Genomic DNA, 21,041 nt, shown 5'->3' on the forward strand with positions numbered 1-21,041 from the left:
GAGGCGGCTGGCCGTGGAGCCTGGGTCAGGCCCAGTTTTTGAGCAGAACATAGCACATCGGGCTTTAGCTGTGTTTCTCATTTGTTGTTGGTGTGTGGGGTGGGGACTGGGGCAGGGAGGGGAGAGCGATACTTGGATTTTGGTTTGTTTCCTGTTAGAAACCAGTTTTGTTCTTAATTTCATTTCATTTGGAGCTAAGAGGACTAATTTGATGATTTTTAATTTCTTTTCCTGGTTTTTAAAGCCCTCTTTTTTTTTTTTTAGGCATATAGTAACATTAGCAGAAAGATTTAATTTGGACAACTTTTGATTCTGATTCTTAAAAGAGAAAACAAAGCATGTGAATAAACATTGAAGTGTTCATCTCAAAAAAAAATAAATATAAATTGAAATGACAGAATATTTTAAAAATAAAAAATTTTCTTTTTCCTGACAATTTAAAAACTCAACTAAAAACTCCTGAATTAAAGGGAAAATAAAATTGCAAAATTTCTTAAGCATACTAATAATGAAAACATAGGATAGAATTCCAGTGATACCACTAAAGTAGTAATCACAAGAAATCCTATAGCTGTGAATACTTGGTGCAATAAAAGTGAAAAGAGCCCTAGCTGGTTTGGCTCAGTGGATAGAGTGTCAGCCTGTGGACTGAAGGGTTCCCAATTCGATTCCCATCAAGGGCACATTCCTGGGTTGTGGACTCCATCCCCAGTAGGGGTCATGCAGGAGGGAGCCGATCAATGATTCTATCTCATCATTGATTATTTTTTTTTAAAGTTTTATATTGATTTCAGAAAGAGGAAGGGAGAGGGAGAGAGATCGAAACATCAATAATGAGAAAGAATCATTGATTGGCTGCCCCTTGCACATTCCACACTGGGGATCAAGCCCACAACCCAGGCATGTGCCCCGACCGAGAATCGAACTGTAATCTCCTGGTTCGTAGGTTGACACTCAACCACTGAGCACACCGGCTGGCTCATCATAGACTTTTCTATCTCCCTCTCCCTTCATCTGTGAAGTCAATAAAAATATATATTTTTAAAAGTGAAAACATAAATCTGAATGAATATAACATTCAAAATAGAAAGCTAGGAAAAAGATAAAGTAAACCAAAAGGAAGAAGAAGAAAGAAATTAAGAAGAAAAAAAAAATATTTGGGAAAAAGAAAAGAGCAGTACTAGAGGATAAAAAAAGTGGGTTATTCATAAAACAACATACAATCCAATGACTAACTTAAAACTTAATAAGAAAGAAAGCATATATACACAAATATATAAAAAAGGGAGATATAGCATAAAAACAGAGAAAATAATTTTTAAGGAAGTACTTGATAAAATTATGCAAATAAATATGAAACTTAGAAGAAATACGTGATTTTAGCAAACAAACCTTATCAAAATTAGTTCTATTAATACTATAGAAGAAATGAAAAGGTCAACAAGTTACTCCATAAAAACAAATAAACAAAGAATCACTAAGCCAAAGGGTTTCAAAAAGAAATTCTACATAACATTTAAATATCAGATAATTCCTGCCATGGCCAGTGTTGCTCAGTGGTTGTAGTGTCAGCCAGTGTATTGAGGGATCTCTGGTTCTATTGAAAAGCTCATACCTGGGTTGCGGGTTCACTGTCCACCACTGATCTGGGCACATGTGGGAGGCAACCAGTCGATGTATCTCTCTAACATAGCTCTCTCTCTCTCTCTCTCTATCTCTCTCTCTCTCCCTCCATTACACTCTTTCTAAAAAGCAATGGAAAAAAAATATCCTCTAGTGAGGATTAAAATAAATAAATAAATAAATAAATAAATAAATAAAGATAAATATCAGATAATCCCATTGTTATTTAAACTATTTCAGATAATTTCATTTTAGGAAGCACGTATAATATTAACCCACCAACCTGGTGTACTACCAGGTTGTTTATTACCATAAATTTCAAATTTATTTGGAATATAGCCCCCAAATTTTTATTCCAAAAAAGGAAACCATAGACTGTACTCTTTTAAGAATTTTCATGCAGTGAGAGAGGAAAAATGGCAGAGGCGTAAGTGGAGGCTACACAGACATGCTCCCAGTACCAAACTGGAATTACAACTAAAATACAAAAATTATCCCAAAAAATCAACAGAAGACTAGCTGGAGAGAACCCTGATAACCTAGGATGGAAAGTGGAGACCACATAGAGACTGGTAGGAAAGGCAGAGGAATGAAAGCACATGCCAGGCTCCCACAGACACTGGCTGAAGTCTTGGAGAGATATCTTAGCTTGTGAGGGGTTGCCACTGAGAAGTCTGGAGTCTAATTCCCAAACTGGGCCCCCCAGAAGAGAGCACCAGAACTGAGAAAGGTGCCCACATAACACCTGGCTGTGAAAACCATCTGGGCTTCTGTCTGCCATGGAGAAGTGGCTGGAAAGGCAGGCACCCTTAAAGGGCCAATGCACAAAATTTTGTATGCAGCCACTCACTTTGTGATTTGACAGAGGGAGGGCAGAGTGGACTAGAGCTGTATGTGTAGAAGCCAGGGTTAGAGCTCAGAAGGCAGACACCCCTGTTTCCTGTGCTGAGTCATTCCCTCACACTGTGGAGGTCATCTTTCTCAGCCAGACATTTACTATCCAGGCAGTTTTTGCCTGGGAGGGAAGACACTTGACCCACCCCATTGGAAAACACCTTGCCCCACTCTGTGGAGTTTCTGAGGCCCATTAAGAGACTGAGAATAACAATTAGCCTCCAGGCATAAGCAATTGCTCCACCCTGTTGGAAAACTTCTTGCAACACCTGTGGATGATTGCCTGAGAGCTCCTCAAGACTGAATCCAAGCAGTCTGCAGGCAAAGGCAGGTGTCTAGAGGCTTTGAGTCTTTGCCTGAGCTAATTAGAAAGAAATAGCATTTGACACTGTCCTGCACTAAAGACTGAGAGGTGTAACAGATCTACCTAATACATACTAGGTGTGAAAGCCCAGGGAGCCAAGATGGCGGCGGAGGTGAACGGCTGATCTGTTGCCTCGCATGGCAGTTTCGGAAATACAACTAAAAGATGGACTGGTGAGCGTGGCGACTCCTGCTCGCGTCTCCCCAGGCCAGGCGGCTGCTCCTCTCAGTCAGCACCTCAGCTGGGGCCATGAGCTCGTGGGCGGCCACAGCAGCTGCTGTGGTGGCAGCTGTGGACTCGGCGCAGTGGCTCTCGGTGAAGGAAGAGACCATCTTTCTGCAGGACGGGCCCATCCGTGTCACCGACCTGGCCGAGCTGCCCAGTGAGATCCTCAGGGCCCCGGAGCCCACCGACACCAACTTGGAGGATTCTTAGGATTTCCCGTCTTACATTCAAGTCCTTTAGCCATTTTGAGAGAGGAGAACCAAGAAGGCAGCAAAGTTAAACAAATGAACTGCGCCGCGCACAGCAATTTCAAAAATACAACTGGAGGACAGAGTGTCTGCCACCCAGATCCACAGGAGAGCTGGCTGAATGGTGGATTTACAGCTAAGAGGGAAGAGGAAAGAGCGAACTTGGAGGGGATGAGGTGCGGAGGCGCATGGGTCGGGCTGGTGGCGGGGGAAGGGTCGTGCGGCTTTTTTTCCAACCCTAGGGGAGATTAGCTCCCCATCACCCTGAAATCCAGCTTCTGGGGACGTGTGGGAGACCCAGACGCCTGCGGGGAGAGGCTGGACTCTTGGCCTTCGTGTCGGAGAGTGGGAGTAACTTCCTTGCAGAGGTGCGCCCAGCAATCAGTGTTTGCTGCGCTGGAGTGCGGAACGAGGGGGCTTAGAAACGTGGAAAGCAGAAAAAGCAGACTTGCAGCCATTGTGGTTCGCCACGCCATGGCCTGGTGGCGCCCTGAGATTCTGCCCCGCCCTGAGACCCGCCCCGCCCTGGGACCCGCCCCGCACATTTTGCAGACCCGCCCTGCACGTTTTGCAGGCCCACCTGGGCTCCAAGCAGCGGCTTTTGCATGTGGGTGGCCTGCCCTGTGGCAGCTTGACCAGATAAACTGCGGTTCTAGTCGGACTGCTCCAGGGCCGCTCAGACAGGAGGAGGAAACTGCAGTTTTTGCTGTAATTCCTGCTGAGTGGCCTCAGGCAGTAGCTGACCTACACTCCATTGGAGACCCAGAAATGAGGGCATCTAGTGGTCGGTGTGAGATGACACCAGATTTCAACCACTCGCATAAGGGACACATTCAAGAGGCAGACTCAGTGAGCGCCAAAGCCTTGCTGCACCAAGACCCGGCCCCTAAACGTGTCTCCTGCACAGCAACTCTTCCTTTATAGACACAGAGGGTCCTCACGGCCAATTGGCCTGGAGGACAATTCCTCCCAGTGACACCAACAACAATCAAGACTTAACTATACAAAGGAGGACCAAGATGGAGACATAGGGTGGAAGCCTGATTGTTGCCTACCACAACAATTTTGAGACTACGACAGGAGAGCAGAGCAGACACCATCCAGAACCACCGGAGGGCTGGCTGAGCAGATGCTCTACAACTAGAATAAAAGAGAGGGGTACGCGGGATGATGCTGATGCTGGTGACCCAAAGACCACACTTTAAGAACTACGGCTCAGGCGACACAATGGCGGCCTGGAACGTGCTCGGCGCAGTTCCCCCGGCGGTCTCCAGCTGAGGGGACGGCTCCACTCACTGCCGAGCACGGACAGACGAGCCCCTGGGAGACATGGGGTGGGAGACTCCACGCTTGCTGACCTCTGAGTCCTTCAAGAATCTCAACGCCCCAGAAGCGGCCAGGTGCACACGCTCACAAACCGGCCACCGCTGCAGACCCAAGGGCCGACGCAGCGACACCGGACCAGCCCGCCGCTGTGCACCGGTCACACCGGAGCTTCGCCGAGCCCGCCGCCCAACAAGTTCTGCGGCAGCCGCCCTGGAGCTCTGAGAAAATGGCCGAAGGAATTGCTGAGAGGGAATGGACCAACAGGAATTGGGATCAAGAAGACGAAACCCCGCTGGGTCCTGGGTCCAGGTGAGGCCACGCGCCCCTGGGTCCAGGTGAGGCTGGGAACTGGGTCAGGGTGAGGCTGGGTCCCGGGCCCAGGTGAGGTCGCGCCCCTGGGTCCAGTTGACGCCACACCCCTGGGTCCGGGAGAGGCCACGTGCCCCTGGGTCCGGGTGAAGCTGGGTCCCAGGTCCGGGTGAGGCTGTGCGCCCCTGGATCCGGGTGAGGCCACACGCTCCTGGGTCCGGGTGAGGCCACGTGCCCCTGGGTCCGGGTGAAGCTGGGTCCCGGGTCCGGGTGAGGCCACGCACACCTAGGTCCGGGTGAGGCCACGCACGCCTGGGTCTGGGAGAGGCCATGCGCCACTGGGTCCGGGTGAAGCTGCATCCCGGGTCTGGGTGAGGCCGTGTGCCCCTGGATCCGGGTGAGGCCGCGCGCCCCTGGGTCCGGGTGAGGCCACGCGCCCCTGGGTCTGGGAGAGGCCACACGCCCCTGGGTCCAGGTGAAGCTGGATCCCGGGTCCGGGTGAGGCCATGTGCCCCTGGATCCGGGTGAGGCTGGGTCCCGGGCCCGGGTGAGGCCACGTGCCCCTGGATCTGGGAGAGGCCACGCGCCCCTGGGTCTGGGTGAGGTCACGTGTCCCTGGATCCGGGTAAAGCTGGATCCTGGGTCCGGGTGAGGCCGTGTGCCCCTGGATCCGGGTGAGGCTGGGTCCCGGGTCCGGGTGAGGCCGCGCGCACTTGGGTCCGGGTGAGGCCGCACGCACCTGGGTCTGGGTGAGGCCACGCGCCCCTGAGTCCGGGTGAAGCCGTGCCCCTGGGTCCGGCCGAGACCAAACCAGAGGGATTTGGACCTGCATTACCACCATTTGTCCACCATCCAGAGCTGAGGGGTCAATGCCGACATGTACACATAAGGAATTGGTGGACATTGAAATTGGGTCTCAAAAGAACTGTTGGTCCAGAAAGAAACTCACTACAGACTGATTCATTTGCTTGTCAGCATAACTATTATTGCTTGTCTCACATTCAGTTCTTTTTTTTTTTAATATATATTTTATTGATGTTTTACAGAGAGGAAGGGAGAGGGACAGAGAGCTAGAAACATCAATGAGAGAGAAACATTGATCAGCTGCCTCCCGCACACACCCCACCGGGGACGTGCCCGCAACCAAGGTACATGCCCCTGACCGGAATCGAACCTGGGACCCTTCAATCCACAGGCCGACGCTCCATCCACTGAGCCAAACCGGCTTTCACATTCAGTTCTTATAAGTATATCTCTAGTGACACATGATCTCACTCATCTAGGGGAAATGATGAACAACATAGACTGATGAACAAGAACAGAACTAGAAACAAGGAGGCATCGATCGGACTATCGGGCCTCAGAGGGAGGATAGGGGAGGGTGGGGGGCGGGGGGGGGGGGAGAGATCAACCAAAGGACTTGTGTGCATGCATATGAGCCTAACCAATGGTTAAGTTCAACAGGGGGTTGGGGCATCCGTGGGGAGGGGTGTGGGATGGGAATGGGGGGATGAGGACAAATATGTGACACCTTAATCAATAAAGAAATTAAAAAAAATAATACATACTAGGTGTACTGGTTAATAATGCAGATTTTCTAATAAAAGAAAACATGATAATTTCAAGAGAAACATCAAAAATGCTTTATTTAAAGTAATGTCCATTGCTAGCTACACATTTCCCCCATCTTTAGGTAATTTGTGGATACCATCCCAATAAAACTTTTCTTGTTTTGAGGCAAACCATTCAAAGACTCAGTTTTCCACTTCTTTGTATGTTTTGAAGTGCTGCTCAGAAAGTGCGTGTGCCATGATCGGAACAAGTGGTAATCTGAAGGAGCAAGATCTGGTGAATATGGTGGGTGGGTTAATACTTCTCAGGCAAGATCTCTTAAGGTGTCTTTAACTAGTTTTGAAGTGTGTGATGGTGCGTTATCATAAAGCAAAATTACTTTGCCATGCCTTGTGGAACATTCTGATTGTTTCACGATCAAAGCGTGGTTCAAATTGATTATTTGTTGTCAGTAATGATCAGTATTAATGGTTTCACCTGGTTTTAGAAGATCATAATAAACCACACCTTCCTGATCCCACCAAACGCAGAGCATTGTCTTCTTTCTGAAGTGATTTGGCCTTGCAGTCGACCTAGATCAACCCATGATTTTGTTAACATCTTCAGCAAATTTGACATATGAAGTTTTGAAGCGAGTTGTCAAAACTGTTCTGGGCTGCAAACATTGCACAGCTCCTTTGTTGCCTGGAGGCAGGATGTCTTGGGACAGAGAGGGAGGTAGAGTAGGTTACTGAACAATAGGGTGGCTGGAGTTTAGAGGGAGGTGGCAGTTCAAGCTCTGGCCAAGCATGCCCAGGCATTGTACCTGTGCCCTGAGTTTCTTGGAAATGGCTGAAATAGCTCTTGTAACCTTTGGGTTGTCATTGTAACTGTCCTAACTCCCTCTTGTGGATTCTGAGTATAAATTTGCTGTAACACCTGTGGTCTGCACTGCAGTTCGGCCTTTCCCGCGGTGAAGTGCTGCAACTGTAGTCGCTAGCCAGCTTAATAAAGGCTCATAAATTTTGATCTCTGTCCCTGGTGGTCGTCTCTTGCGGATTGCCCCATAGCAAATACAACAAAATGGCATACATATCAAATCGCATATATATCAACATATGTGTCACTCTATCTATTGAAAAAAATCTGCATTATTAACTGGTACACCTAGTAGTCACCAACCCAAACTGGCAGCCAATATGGGAGATAAAGAAATACCCCCCAAATGAAAGAACAAGATAATTCTCCAAAAGAAGAGATGAATGAAGTGGAGATAAGAAATTTATCTGATACACAGTTCAGAATAATGATGATAAAAATGCTCAACAGCATGAGAAAAGATATATTAACTATGAAAAAAACAAATAATTGGAAATAAAGAACAACATAGCACTAATAAAGAACACATTGGAAGAAATACACAGCAGGTTAGGGGAAGCTGAGGATTGGATAAGTGAATTAGAAGACAGGGTAGAAAAAAATCAATAAGAGAACAAACAAGAAAAAAAAATTAAAAGGAGGAATGTTTAAGGGAGCTGTGGGACAACATTAAATGTAAAAATATTCACATAATAGATGAGCCAGAAGGGGAAAAAAGGGAAGAATGGATAGAAAACGTGTGTGAAGAAATAATGGCAGTAAACTTCCCTAACCTGGTGAAGGAAAAAGTCACACAAGTTCAGGGGGCACAGAAAGTCCCAAGCAAGAAGATCCCAAACAAGTCCATGCCCAGACACATCATAAATACAATAAAAAAATTAAAGACAAAGAGAGACTATTTAAAAAATATATCTTTATTAATTTCAGAGAGGAAAGAAGAGGGAGAGAGAGATAGAAACATCAATGATGATAGAGAATCATTGATTGGTTGCCTCTTGCATGACCCCCACTGGGGATCGAGCCTGCAACCCGGGATGTTCCCTTGAACGGCATTGAACCTGGGACCCTTTAGTCCACAGGTCAATGCTCTATCCACTGAGCCAAACCTGCTAGGGCAACAAAGAGAATATTAAGGCAGCAAAAGAAAAGCAAATTGTTACCTACAAAGGAGCTCCCATAAGGGTGTCTCCTGATTTCTCACCAGAAACTCTAAAAGCCAGAAGGGAATGGCATGAAGTATTCAAGGTAATGAAAAATAAGCATCTGAAACCAAGTTTACTATATCCAGCAAGGCTATCATTCAAAATAGATGGTAAAATAAAGAGCTTCCCAGACAAAAAATAAATAAATAAAAATAAAGGGCTAAATGAGTTTATTGCCACCAAACCAGCAATGCAAGAAATGCTAAGGAGACTGATATAATGAGAGGAAGAAAGAGAGAAACCTAGACATATAAAAGTTAAATGGCAATAAATAAGTAGCTTATCAATAATAATCTTAGAGGTAAATGAATTAAATGCTTCAATCAAAAGACATAGGGTAGCTGAATGAATACAAAAACATGACCCAACTATATGCTGTCTACAGGAGAACCATTTTAGAACAAAAGACTCACACAGGATGAGAGTGAAGGGATGGAGAGATATCTATGTAAAGAGAAAAGAAAAAAAAAAGCTGGGGCAGCAATACTCATATCTGATAAAATACTAGTAGACTTCAAAATGCGGGCCCTCACAAGAGACAATAAAGGTCACAATAACATTAAAGTGGTCGATCCAGCAAGAGGATTTAATCCCAGTAAACATGTATGCACCCAATATAGGAGCACCTAAATATATTTAAAAAAAAACTTCAAAAGGACTTTAAGGGAGCCATTGACAACAATACAGTCATAGTAGGAAACTTTAACACCCTGCTGACCTCACTGGATAGATTTATAGACAAAAAGTTAACAAGGAAACAGTGATGTAAAGCACACACTGGATCAGATGGATTTAATTGACATTTATAGAACATTTTGCCCCAAAGCCCTTCTCAAGTGCACATGAGTCATTCACAAAGATATACCACATGTTAGGACACAAAACAAGTCTGTAAAAGTTCAAGAAGATTGAAATCATATCAATCATCTTCTCAGATCACCATGGAATGAAATTAGAAATCAAATACTTAAAAACACTAAAAACCATTTACATACATAGAGGCTAAATAGCATGCTATTCAACAATGAATGGGTTACCAATGAGATCAAGAAAGAAATGAAAAACTTCCTGGAAACAAGTGAAAATGAACACACAACAACCCAAAATCTCTGGAGCTCCTGAGAGGGAAGTTCATAGCACTACAGGCCTACCTCAAAAAACAAGAAAATGTAATAATGAACTATTTAACCCTACAACTTAAAGAATTAGAAAGAGAACAACAAGAAAATCCCAGAGACAGTAGAAGGAAGGAAATAATAAAAATGAGAGCAGAAATAAATGACATAGAGACTACAAAAAAAAAATACAAAAATCAATGAAAGCAAGAGCTGGTGCTTTGAAAAGATAAAGAAGATTAATGAACATTTAGCCAGACTCATCAAGAAACAAAGAGAGAAGAGCCAAATAAATAAAATCAGAAACAAAGGCAGTGAAGCAATCACTGACACCACAGAAATACAGAGGACTGAAAGAAGATACTATGAGCAGCTAACTACATGCCAACTTGCTGGATATTTTGGATGAAAATGACAAATTCCTAGAAAAATTTAATCTCCCAAAAGTGAATCAGGAAGAATCAGAAAACCTGAATAGGCCAATAGCAACTGATGAAATAGAAGAAAAAAAAAAAAAGAAAAACAAAACAAAACAAAACAAAACTCCGAGCAAACAAATGCCTGGTCTAGATGACTTCACAGGGGAGTTTTACCAAACATTCAAAGAACTAACACCCATCCTCCTCAAACTATTCCTCAAAACCCAAGAGGAAGGAACACTTTCAAGCTCTTTTTATTCGGCCAGCATTATCATTATTCCAAAACCAAATGAAGACACTTCAAAGAAAGAGAATTACAGGCCAATATCCCTGATGAACTAGATGCTAAAATCCTCAACAAAATATTAGCAAATAGGATTCACAATATATTATAAAGATCATACATCATTACTAAGTGGGATTTATTCCAGGGATGCAAGATTGGTACAATTTATGCAAATAAATAAACATGATGCATCACATATACAAATTGAAAGACAAAAATCATATGATCATATCAATAGACACACAAAAAAGCATTCAACAAATTCTAGCACACATTTTTGATAAAAAACTCTCAGCAAAGTGGGAATATAGGGGTCATATTTCAACAAGACAAAGGCCATATATGACAAACCTACAGCTAACATCATACTCAATAGCAAAAACTAAAATCATTTTCCCTAAGAACAGGAACAAGACAGGGATGTCGGCTTTCACCACTCTTATTCAACATAGTACAGGAAGTCCTAGCCACAGCGATCAGACAAGAAGAAGAAATAAAAGGCACCCAAATTGGAGAGGAGGAAGTAAAACTGTTGTTATTTGCAGATGGCATGACATAGAAAACCCTAAAGATTCCACCACAACACTACTAGATTTAATAAATGAATTTGGCAATGAGGCAGGACACAAAATCAACACCCAAGCATCAATGGCTTTTTTATGTACCAAAAATGAATTCTTAGAAGGAGAAACTTAACAAACAAGCCCATTTACCATTGCAACAAAAAATTTAAGATACTTAGGAATAAATTTATTCAAGGGGGTTAAAGATTGTACTCAGAAAACTATAGAATGTTGACAAAAAGAGATTGTGGAAGATATAAACAAATGTAAGAATATATCATGTTCATGGATTGGTTGAATTAACATCATTAAAATGCCCATATTACCCAAAGCAATCTATAGATTCAATGCAACCCCTATTAAAATACCAACAGCATATTTCACAGATCTAGAACAAATGCTCCACAAATTTATATGGAAGCAAAAAAGGCCCCACATAGTCACAGCAATCTTAAGAAACAAGATCAAAGTTAGAGGAGTCACAATACCAGATATCAAGTTACACTACAAAGCCACCATAATCAAACAGCCTGGTCCTGGCACAAGAACAGGCATGTAGATCATTGGAATAGAACAGAGACTCCCCAAAATCGACCAAGTCATTGCACTGAATTAATATTTGACAAAGGAGGCAAGAGTATACAATGGAGTCAAGACAGTCTCTTCAATAAACAGTAGTGGGGAAATTAGACAGGTAAATGCCAAAAAAAAAAAAAAAAAAGAAAAAGAAAAGAAAGAAAGAAAGATACTATACCACCAACTTACACCATACATAAGAATAAACTCAAATGGCTAAAAGACTTACATGTAAGTCTTGAAACCATAGGAATCTAGAAGAAACCGTAGGCAACAAAATCTCAGACATCTCTCGTAGCAATATGCTTGTGGATACATCTCCTAGGACAGTGGTCGGCAAACTCATTAGTCAACAGAGCCAAATATCAACAGTACAACAATTGAAATTTCTTTTGAGAGCCAATTTTTTTAAACTTAAACTTCTTCTAACGCCACTTCTTCAAAACAGACTTGCCCAGGCCATGGTATTTTGTGGAAGAGCCACACTCAAGGGGCCAAAGAGCCGCATGTGGCTCACGAGCCGTGGTTTGCCGACCACTGTCCTAAGACAAAGGAAACTAAGGAGAAAATAAAACAAATGGTACTACATCAAAATAAAAAGCTTCTGCACATCAAAATGAAAAGGGATCCCATTATATGGTAGGACATATTTGGCAGCGGTACTTCTGATAAACAGTTAATATCCAAAATATATAAGGAACTCATAAATCTTACCAAAAGGAAGACAAACAATCCAATAAAAAAAAAATGTACCAAAGACATAGACACTTCTCTAAAGTGGACATACAGATGGCCAAGAGACATATGGAAAAATGCTCACAAAGTCACTGATCATCAGAGAGATGCAAATTAAAACAACAATGAGGTATTACTTCACACCTGACAGAATGGCTACCATCAACACATCAGCAAATGACAAGTGCTGGAGAGGATGTGGAGAAAAGGGAACCCTAGTGCACTGCTGGTGGGAATGCAGACTGGTGCAGCCATTGTGGAAAACAGTATGGAATTTCCACAAAAAGTTAAATATGGAACTGCCATTTGACCCACTGATTCCACTTCTAGGAATATAGACTAAGACTTCAGAAACACCAATCAGAAAGAATGTATGCACCTCTATATTCATAGCAGCACGATTTACAATAGCTGAGATCTGGAAACAGCCCAAGGACCCATCAGTAGATGAGTGGATTAAAAGCTGTGGTACATTGCCTGGCCCGTTGCTCCGTGGTTGAGTGTCAACCTATGAACCAGGAGGTCACGGTTCGATTCTCGGTCAGGGCACATGCCTAGGTTGTGGGCTCAATCCCCAGTGGGGGGTGTGTAGGAGGCAGCCAATCCATGATCTCTCTAATCATTGATATTTCTATCTCTCTCTCCCTCTCCATTCCTCTCCCAGAAACCAATTAAAATGAAAAGCAGTGGTACATTTACACCATGGAACACTATGCAGCAGTAAAAAAAAAAAAAAAAAGGAGCTCTTACCCTTTGAGACAGCATGGAGGGACCTGGAGAGTATTATGCTGAGAGAAATTAAGCAGTCAGAGAAAGACAAGTACCCTATGATCTCACTCACATGTGGAATCTATTTAACAAAATAAATTCCTGAATGAAATAGATTCAGAGACACAGAAGCATGGAACAGGCTGCAGAACCTCAGAGGGAAGGTGGGTGGGAAGAGATAAACCAAAGACCTTGTATGCATCGATGGGAAACCCATGGACACAGATAATAGGGTGGGGAAGGCCGGGGCAGAGGGCGGAGATGGGCTAGAGGGGGACTTTAAAGGAAAACCAGAGCATATGAAATATTTTCCACAATAAAGATTTAAAAACAACAACAAAGAATTTCAATGTAAAAACTTAGAATGTAACAGCAATTTTAAAAGATCCATTGTCCTCAGGTAGGTGAGCTCAGTGGTGAGAGCATTGGCCCATGCTCTAAAAGTCAGGTTTATTTCAAGGATGCAAAGGGGTTCCATATTAGAAAATCTGTTAATTTGTAATACTTTCCACAGATATAGAAGGGGTATTTGACAACATTAAATACCTACTTGTGTTTTTTAAAAAGTCAAAACACTTAGTGAACTAGAAATTGATACTATGGACTTTAACACGATAAAAAACATACACTATAGCTCAGAAGTCAGCATCTTACTGGCTTTCTGCTTAAGTAATGACTAAAACGATGATGTCACTATGCCCTCTATTATATAAGTAGTGGCCCAGTCCACGAAATTCATGCACATTAAAAGGGGATTATTTAGAGGAAATATTTTAATATTGCTATTTGCCCTTTCTCTATAATAGAAGTATCAGAGATGAAAGAAAATTAGGAAAGTGTATATGAAAATCTCCCTCCTATCAGAGTTTGGGGTGCACCAGAGGACCCAGAGTCAAGTCCCCACCCATCTGCGTGCCTCGAAATCGTACAAGACCCATACCCGGCCGTCCCCAGCCCTGTCAAGCCCTGCTGGTTGGGGAGCACAGCCTCAGGTCCCCCATCAAGCCCCACTGGGCAGGGGGCACAGCCTCAGGTCCCCTGGCCCCAGCATGAGGGTGTGATGACCATTTGCATATTAGCTCTTTATTATATAGGATGTAGAGTTGGAGGCATTAGCCAGGACTATTTATAGAAGACATGCTTATACATTGTGGTATAAAAATAGGTCTACAGTTGTGATTACATACAACACAGGTTTTATTCTTATAGTATTACTTATTAATTATTGTATTATTTTCCATACAAGCAACTGTAAACCTACTTTTGTCCCACCCTGTATATCTTGAAAACTGAAGTATTAATGGGAAAACTAGTACAAACAAGATCATTTATTAAATTACCAAAACATTTTATCACGTTAATGTATAAAACCCAAAGACCTTCCTACATACAAACAAGAAACAAAGAGAAGACATGATGGAGAAAAGTCCCTGCTTATTATACAAAGTACCAGGGCATAAGTATCTACACTATAAAAGAGTAACATGCAAATTCACTGTACCTTTGGGATGCCAACCAGCCATTCAGGAGTGAGTATGCAAATTAACCCAACAAAGATGGCAGGTTTATTTGCATACACAGGCACTGAGTGGCTGGCGGCAACAACGCAGGTGTTCCACACCACTCCAGCTACTCCAGGCCTCTGGGAAGCGTGGGAAGATGGAAAGGCAGCTCTGGCTGAAGTGAAGGCAGTGCCTGCAGCCAGGGGAAGGAAGGCCCATTCTTGCACGAATCTTCGCGCATCGGGCCTCTAGTAATAGATAATGCCCCAAAGAGGGTGACTGGCAAGGGAGATTCAACTTGGCAGGAATGTTAATTCTTACCACACTAATTTATAAATGGAAAGCAATTCCAATAAAAATACTGGTTTTTGTTTAACCAGGTAATTTGATTATAAAATGTATTTGCAAGTTTAGATAAGCAAAAATAGCCAGTAAGCCCCTCTAAAAAAAAGGACAGTGGATAACCTTACCTAAGACCTAACTCTATCAGGCATTAGAATATAGTATACAGATTCTATATTTAAAACATTTTAATAATGGTCCATTAATAAACAGAATGATCAATGGAACAGAATTTAAAAATCCAGAATTAGACTCAATTTCATTTTTAAAGGTATACATGACAAAGGCAATGTTTAAAAGCAAATAGACTTTTAAAAAAGTACTTGTTTAAAAAGTCCTCACCCAAGGGTATATTTTTCATTGACTCTTGGCTCAAGAGAGAAACATAGATCAGTTGCCTGCTTGGGATCACACCTGAGACCCTTCAGTGCACGGAACAATGATCTAACCAACTGAGTCACACCTATGCCCATCTTCTAACTGATTGTTTTTTGCTGTTTTTGAGTTATTAGGAAAATACAAATCAAAACTATAATGAGATACCACCTCATGACTGTCAGAATGGCTATAATCAACAAGACAGGTTAGATAACACAGAGACCCTGGGACCTTTTTCAGGGCAGGGCTGACTGGCAGACATTGCTGTTTGCTCTGCCCTGGTGATTCCCTGAGACCCCACCCCACCCAATTTACAATCCCACCTAAGCTGTGTGCAGCAGCTTTTGCATATGAATGGCCTGTCCCTCTTGCAACCTAAAACCTAACAAACTGAAGCTGGGTCAGAGGGCTCCAAAGTGTCCAAAAGAAGGCCTAAGGCCCTACAGTGTCAGCCTGCATTGCTTCACAGCTGGGCCTCATCTGGACACTTCCAAACCCCAAACAAAGAGGAGGAATCTGCAGATATCTCTGTAGCTCCTGCTGGGTGGCCTCAGGCAGTGGCTGACTTTGCATCTTCTTGGAGATCCAAGAGCCAGTGTACCCAGTGGTCAGTGTGAGACCATACCAGATTACAACTCTTCATATCCATAAGTGACACACTCAAGGGGCAGACTTCATGAGCACCAAAGCCCCACTGAAGCAAGTCCTGCCCCATAAGGGTGTCTCTAGCACAGCAGTTCTCCCATTATAGACAGAGCTGGTCTTCACAGCCAATTGGCCTGGAGGTCAAATCCTCTCAGTGACACCGACAGCAATCAAGGCTTAACTACAACAAGACTGTGCACACAGCCCACAAAGGGGTGCACCAAGAGCATCCACCTCAGGTAACTGGGGAGGCTGAGCCACTGGGCCCTATAGCACACCTAGCATACAAAGCCACTCTATCAACACAGAGAAGCAGCCAAAATGCTGAGACAAAGAAACATGTCACAAATGAAAGAAATGGAGGAAAGCAAACTACTGGATATAGAGTTCAAAACCATGGTTATAAGGTTATTAAAGAATCTTCTAGAAACCTCCAAGAAATTTAGTGAGACACTCAAGGATATGAAAAGGGACCAATCAGAAATTAAGCATACACTGACTGAAATAAAGAATAATATACAGAGATCCAACAGCAGACTAGAGGATCCCAAGAATCAAGTCAAAGATTTGAAATATGAAGAAGCAAAAAACACCCAACCAGAAAAGCAAAAAGAAAAAAGAATCCAAAAATATGAAGATAGTGTAAGGAGCCTCGTGACAACCTGAAGGATACCAACATCCAAATTATGGGGGTGCCAGAAGAAGAGAGAGAGCAAGATACTGAAAACCTATTTGAAGAAATAATGACAGAAAACTTCTCCCACCTGGTGAAAGAAATAGACTTACAAGTCAGGAAGTGCAGAGAACCCCAAACAAGAGGAATCCAAAGAGGACCACACCAAGATACATCATAATTAAAATGCCAAGGGCAAAAGACAAAGAGAGAATATTAAAAGCAGCAAGAGAAAACAGTTAATTAACTACAAGGGAGCACCCATATGATTGTCAGCTGATTTCTCAACAGAAACTATGCAGGCCAGAAGGGAGTGGCAAGAAATATTCAAAGTGATGAACAGCAAGAACCTACAACCAAGATTACTCTACCCAGCAAAGCTATCATTCAGAATTGAAGGTCAGATAAAGAACTTCACAGATAAGAAAAAGCTAAAGGAGTTCATCACCGCCAAACCAGTACTATATGAAATGCTGAAGGGTATTCTTTAAGAAGAGGAAGAAGATGAAAAAGGAAAAGATAAAAATTATGAACAACAAAGTGACAACAAATACATATCTATCAACAAGTGAATCTAAAAGTCAAGTGAATAAAAAATCTGATGAACAGAATAATCTGGTGAATATAATAGAATCAGGGGCATAGAAAGGGAGTGGACTGATAATTCTCCGGGGGAAGTGGGTATTGGGGGTGTGGAATGAGATTGGACAAAAATCTTACACCTATGTATGAGGACAGTGGAGTGGGGGTAAGGGAATAGGGTGGGGTGGGAACCGGATGGAGGGAAGCTATGCGGGGAAAAAAGAGGAACAACTGTAATTATCTGAACAATAAAGATTTATTTATTTTTTTAAAAAAGGAAGGGTAGACCTGTGGGTGACAGAATCCTGGTTGATAGATCCTCCCTTCCCCAACTGATGGAGGGAGTATGACCTAAACTCCACCTGCGGACATTCCTGAGCACCTAACCAGGCACCTTATATGGACTGTACATTGAACCACCAATCAGCACCTGCCAAATACCCTAAGCTCCCCGCCCCCATTCCTAAGTCCCTAATTATGTGCCTTATATGAAACCACCAATCAGCGTGTGCTGAGTACCCTAAGCCCCGTCCCTTCCCTTTCCTCCCCTCAAAAGGCGCCTTCACCCCTGCACAGGTGCTTTCTTCCCTGGAAGGCAGCGGGGCAGGGTTCCTTCTCGTTCAATAAAGCCTGTGTCCTGGTCTCCGGCCCTCTGTCTCATCTTTCACGGGTTCTTGGCAAAAGGAACCCAGATTGATGGTACAATGGAGCTACTCAAAATCTCAGCACTTGGGGTGCTTGTTTCTTCCCTCAAGCTCAGCAAGACGTCAACTCCTATTTTGGTGTGGTAGGCAGAGTGATGGTCCTGGCACAGGTCAGAGCGCGGGAAGGCAGGGAACAGGCATGGATTTGCAAACAAAATATTGGCGGCGTCCACATCAACAATGTCAGTCCCAAGGCGAAGGTTCTCACTGGGTCAGCGGCGGAGTTGACAGGTTTGACTGGGTCCAGAGGTTAGTCCAAAGGCCAGCGAGAGCGGGGTCAGCTGTGGGCTGGCGTCACGGCTTAGGTGGCGCCGGCCTTGAGTCAGGGGACGGAGAAGCAAGGTCAGGGAGGGGGCGGGTCCCGAAAGGGGGCGGAGCCTGGAAAGGCCGGCGAGAGGCGAGGGCGGGGCCAGAGGTGGGCGGAAGCGGGAGTCCGGGGCGGGGCCCGCGGTCGGCGCCTGCGCACGGGGGCGGGGCGGGGCTGCGCATGCGCCGTTCGGGGCCCCGAGGGCGGAGTCCGGCGGGCGCGGCCGTGAGCGGGCGGAGGCTCCGGGCCCGGCGCTCCATCCGGCCACTGACGCGATGCCGGCTGCAGCGGGCGGGGCGGCCGGGCCGGCGGGGATGTGACAGGCGGCCCTTCGCTCACCTGCGGTCCTTGCGCCCTCAGGTCTCCGGGCGAGCCGCCCTGGGCCGCACCGAGGAGGCAGAGCGGATCGGAGCGGTAAGGGCCGGATGGTGGCGGGGCCGGGCCGGCGGGATGCTGACCGCGGCAGCTCGGGCGGGGGGCGCGGTCCGGGAGCTCAGGCCCGGGCGCTGGGTGAGGCAGTGGCGCCCTTCGGACTCCTGCCTCCGGGGTGACCCTCGCGAGCCTCCTGAGGCGAGACGGGCGTGGGCCGGGCTGGACGGCTCCCCCGTCCCCCCAACCCTCGCCCCGGTCCGCCTGTGACCCCGTCTCCTCGTTCCCCACCTCCCACCCCCGTTCCCCTCCTTCCTCCCCATCTCGCAGTCTCCGTCCTCGCTTCTCCCGCCCCCGCCCGCTGCCCCCCCCCCCTCTCCCGTCCCCCTGACCCCCTCTGTCTCCCTGTTCCCGGCCTCTGGATTCCCCGAACCCCCAGCCCTCCTCTCCCGTCTCCGCCCCGCGAGGCTGCCGCCTTCCTCCCAGGAAAGAGCAGGGCGAGGCTCAGACGCCCGGGATTTCAGGGTGCTGTGCGGGTGGCAGGGGGGTACCCGGGTGCTCCAGTGACTTTTTTTGGGGGGGAGGGTATTATTACTGGGACACAACAAAGACACACCCCAAACACGTCCTGAGGTGAAACTTCGTGGAGCACACGGTTTGCATAGTCAGGTGCCCGCTCCTTGCGGAGACCCGCTGTTCTCTGCGCGGCCTGTGTTTTGGCCCTGACGGGGCCTGCTTTGGGGTGGTCCTGGGGCCGAGCTGGAGCCCTGGGTCAGTGACTGCAAACCCGTCCTCAGGCCTGCGCCCCGACCTGGCCGTGGAGGAGTGACAGGCCGACTCTCGGGGTCCCGGATTGGCGCGTGGTGTCCACCTCACTGGGAATAAATTGTTTTAGGCTTCTCCAAACAGCCATTGGAAATACATTCTTTTTTTCTTGAACATTAAAAAATAATGGAACCCGTTAATTTTGCCATTTAAAAAAAACCTTCCTTTAGTTTAAGGAGTTTAGTGGTGACAGCTCTTCTTTAACCAAAAGAAATTTAAAATACTCTCCTCTTGCAAAAGATAGGCACACAACAATGTCTTACCTGAAATGGATGCATGATAAGGATTTACACATTTCTGAATGTTTTACTTGAAGTCATTCCTCTCAGATGTTATTACTGTTAGCCTCTCTTAATTTCTTATATAATCTTTAGTATTTTCTTAATTGGTTCTGTTCTTTAGTGTGCTCAACAAAACTGGCTTCAAATAAACACACTGTCTTGAATCGTTTAGCTGTAATTTTACTTCACTGTTGTATTAATGTGCCATAGGAAGAAACTGCTACAGGCCCTGAAAGTCCATTTAAATAAGCACAATTTACTCTGTCTTTTTAATCCAGACCTGAAGGGGACTTTGATTCCGGGTGTGAAGTCTGTCAGTGACTCTCCATAATCTGTAGTTGATCAAGTCAAAGTCCTTCACAGTTCTGGTTTTCATGTATGTTTCTAATATCATCTACCATTTCGCCTGCCTTCTTCATACAAAGACTACTTAGAGGTCTCTGGACATGACATCTTCCGTTGTTGGTTTTACACTGGACTCTCTGTTGGGAATTCTTCTCTATCTAGTAAACAACTTGCCTTTTAAGACCTAACCAAAATACTCCTGAATCTTGTCCAGACATTTTATCCTCTTTGTCTCAGCTGATCCAGTAGTGCATTGTACATTGTGCAGTTAGCATCTGTCAACTGGTAGTTAATAATTTGTTTGTCTCCACCAGACTTTGGGGTTTCTCAAGGAAAGGGAGCTTTGCAACGCTAGCACATACTGTGTGTGGCACAGGTGTTCAAAAACTATGGAGTACATGTTTGAGGAATGCTTTCAATCTTCAGTATAGCTTTAAGATAGGCAAAATGTGTTAACTACTCTCAATATCAGAAAATTTAGAAAAGAGGAATGCACAAACGAGGTACTTTAAAATTTCCAAGAATGAAGTCAAAATTATTGTTGCTTGTTAGGAAGTAAACCCCAGTCATGACAAGGCACCAGTGTGTTTCATGGCCCGAATGAAAGGGATGGTCTGTAGGACTGCTGCTGCTTTGATTTTAGGACTTCAGGGCAGAGTAATTTGCCCAAGGTCACGCAGGTAAAAAAGGTCAGACAGAGCTGGGAACAATCCAGGCTTTTGATCACCTGTGCATTTTACCTTTGTGGAAGAGCCATACTCAAGGGGCCAAAGAGCCACATGTGGCTCGCAAGCCGCAGTTTGCCGACCACAGTCAATGTTTATTTTTAAATTGCCAGTGCATGTCATATGTACCAGCCGGTCAGTCGGTTGGACAGTTGCACGGACGGATGATCGGTCACTTAGCCTTTCATACATAGATGAAGACAGTGGCTTGTGGGGAGAGGTGTTAAAGAACATTCCTTCCCCCCATTTTGGTGAGATTTCATTAATTCAAAACTGTTGT

General features: G+C 44.9%; 1 protein-coding gene across 12 annotated transcripts in view; it reads left to right on the forward strand.

Moving 5' to 3' along the window:
• Window positions 1–18,440: 18,440 nt before the first annotated feature.
• Window positions 18,441–21,041, forward strand: part of CCSER2 (coiled-coil serine rich protein 2) — a 221,163-nt gene continuing 218,562 nt past the window's right edge. For 9 of the 12 annotated variants that reach the window (XR_008558818.1, XR_008558819.1, XR_008558820.1 and 6 more), the window contains exon 1: window positions 18,441–18,630. The gene's annotated coding sequence lies outside the window, so the exon portion shown is untranslated. The remainder of the gene's footprint in view (window positions 18,631–21,041) is intronic. The other 3 variants (XM_054729277.1, XM_054729278.1, XM_054729289.1) reach the window with 2 other exon arrangements.

This window comes from Eptesicus fuscus, chromosome 17 (genome assembly GCF_027574615.1).
Source record: "Eptesicus fuscus isolate TK198812 chromosome 17, DD_ASM_mEF_20220401, whole genome shotgun sequence".
NCBI classification, from domain to species: Eukaryota; Metazoa; Chordata; class Mammalia; order Chiroptera; family Vespertilionidae; genus Eptesicus; species Eptesicus fuscus.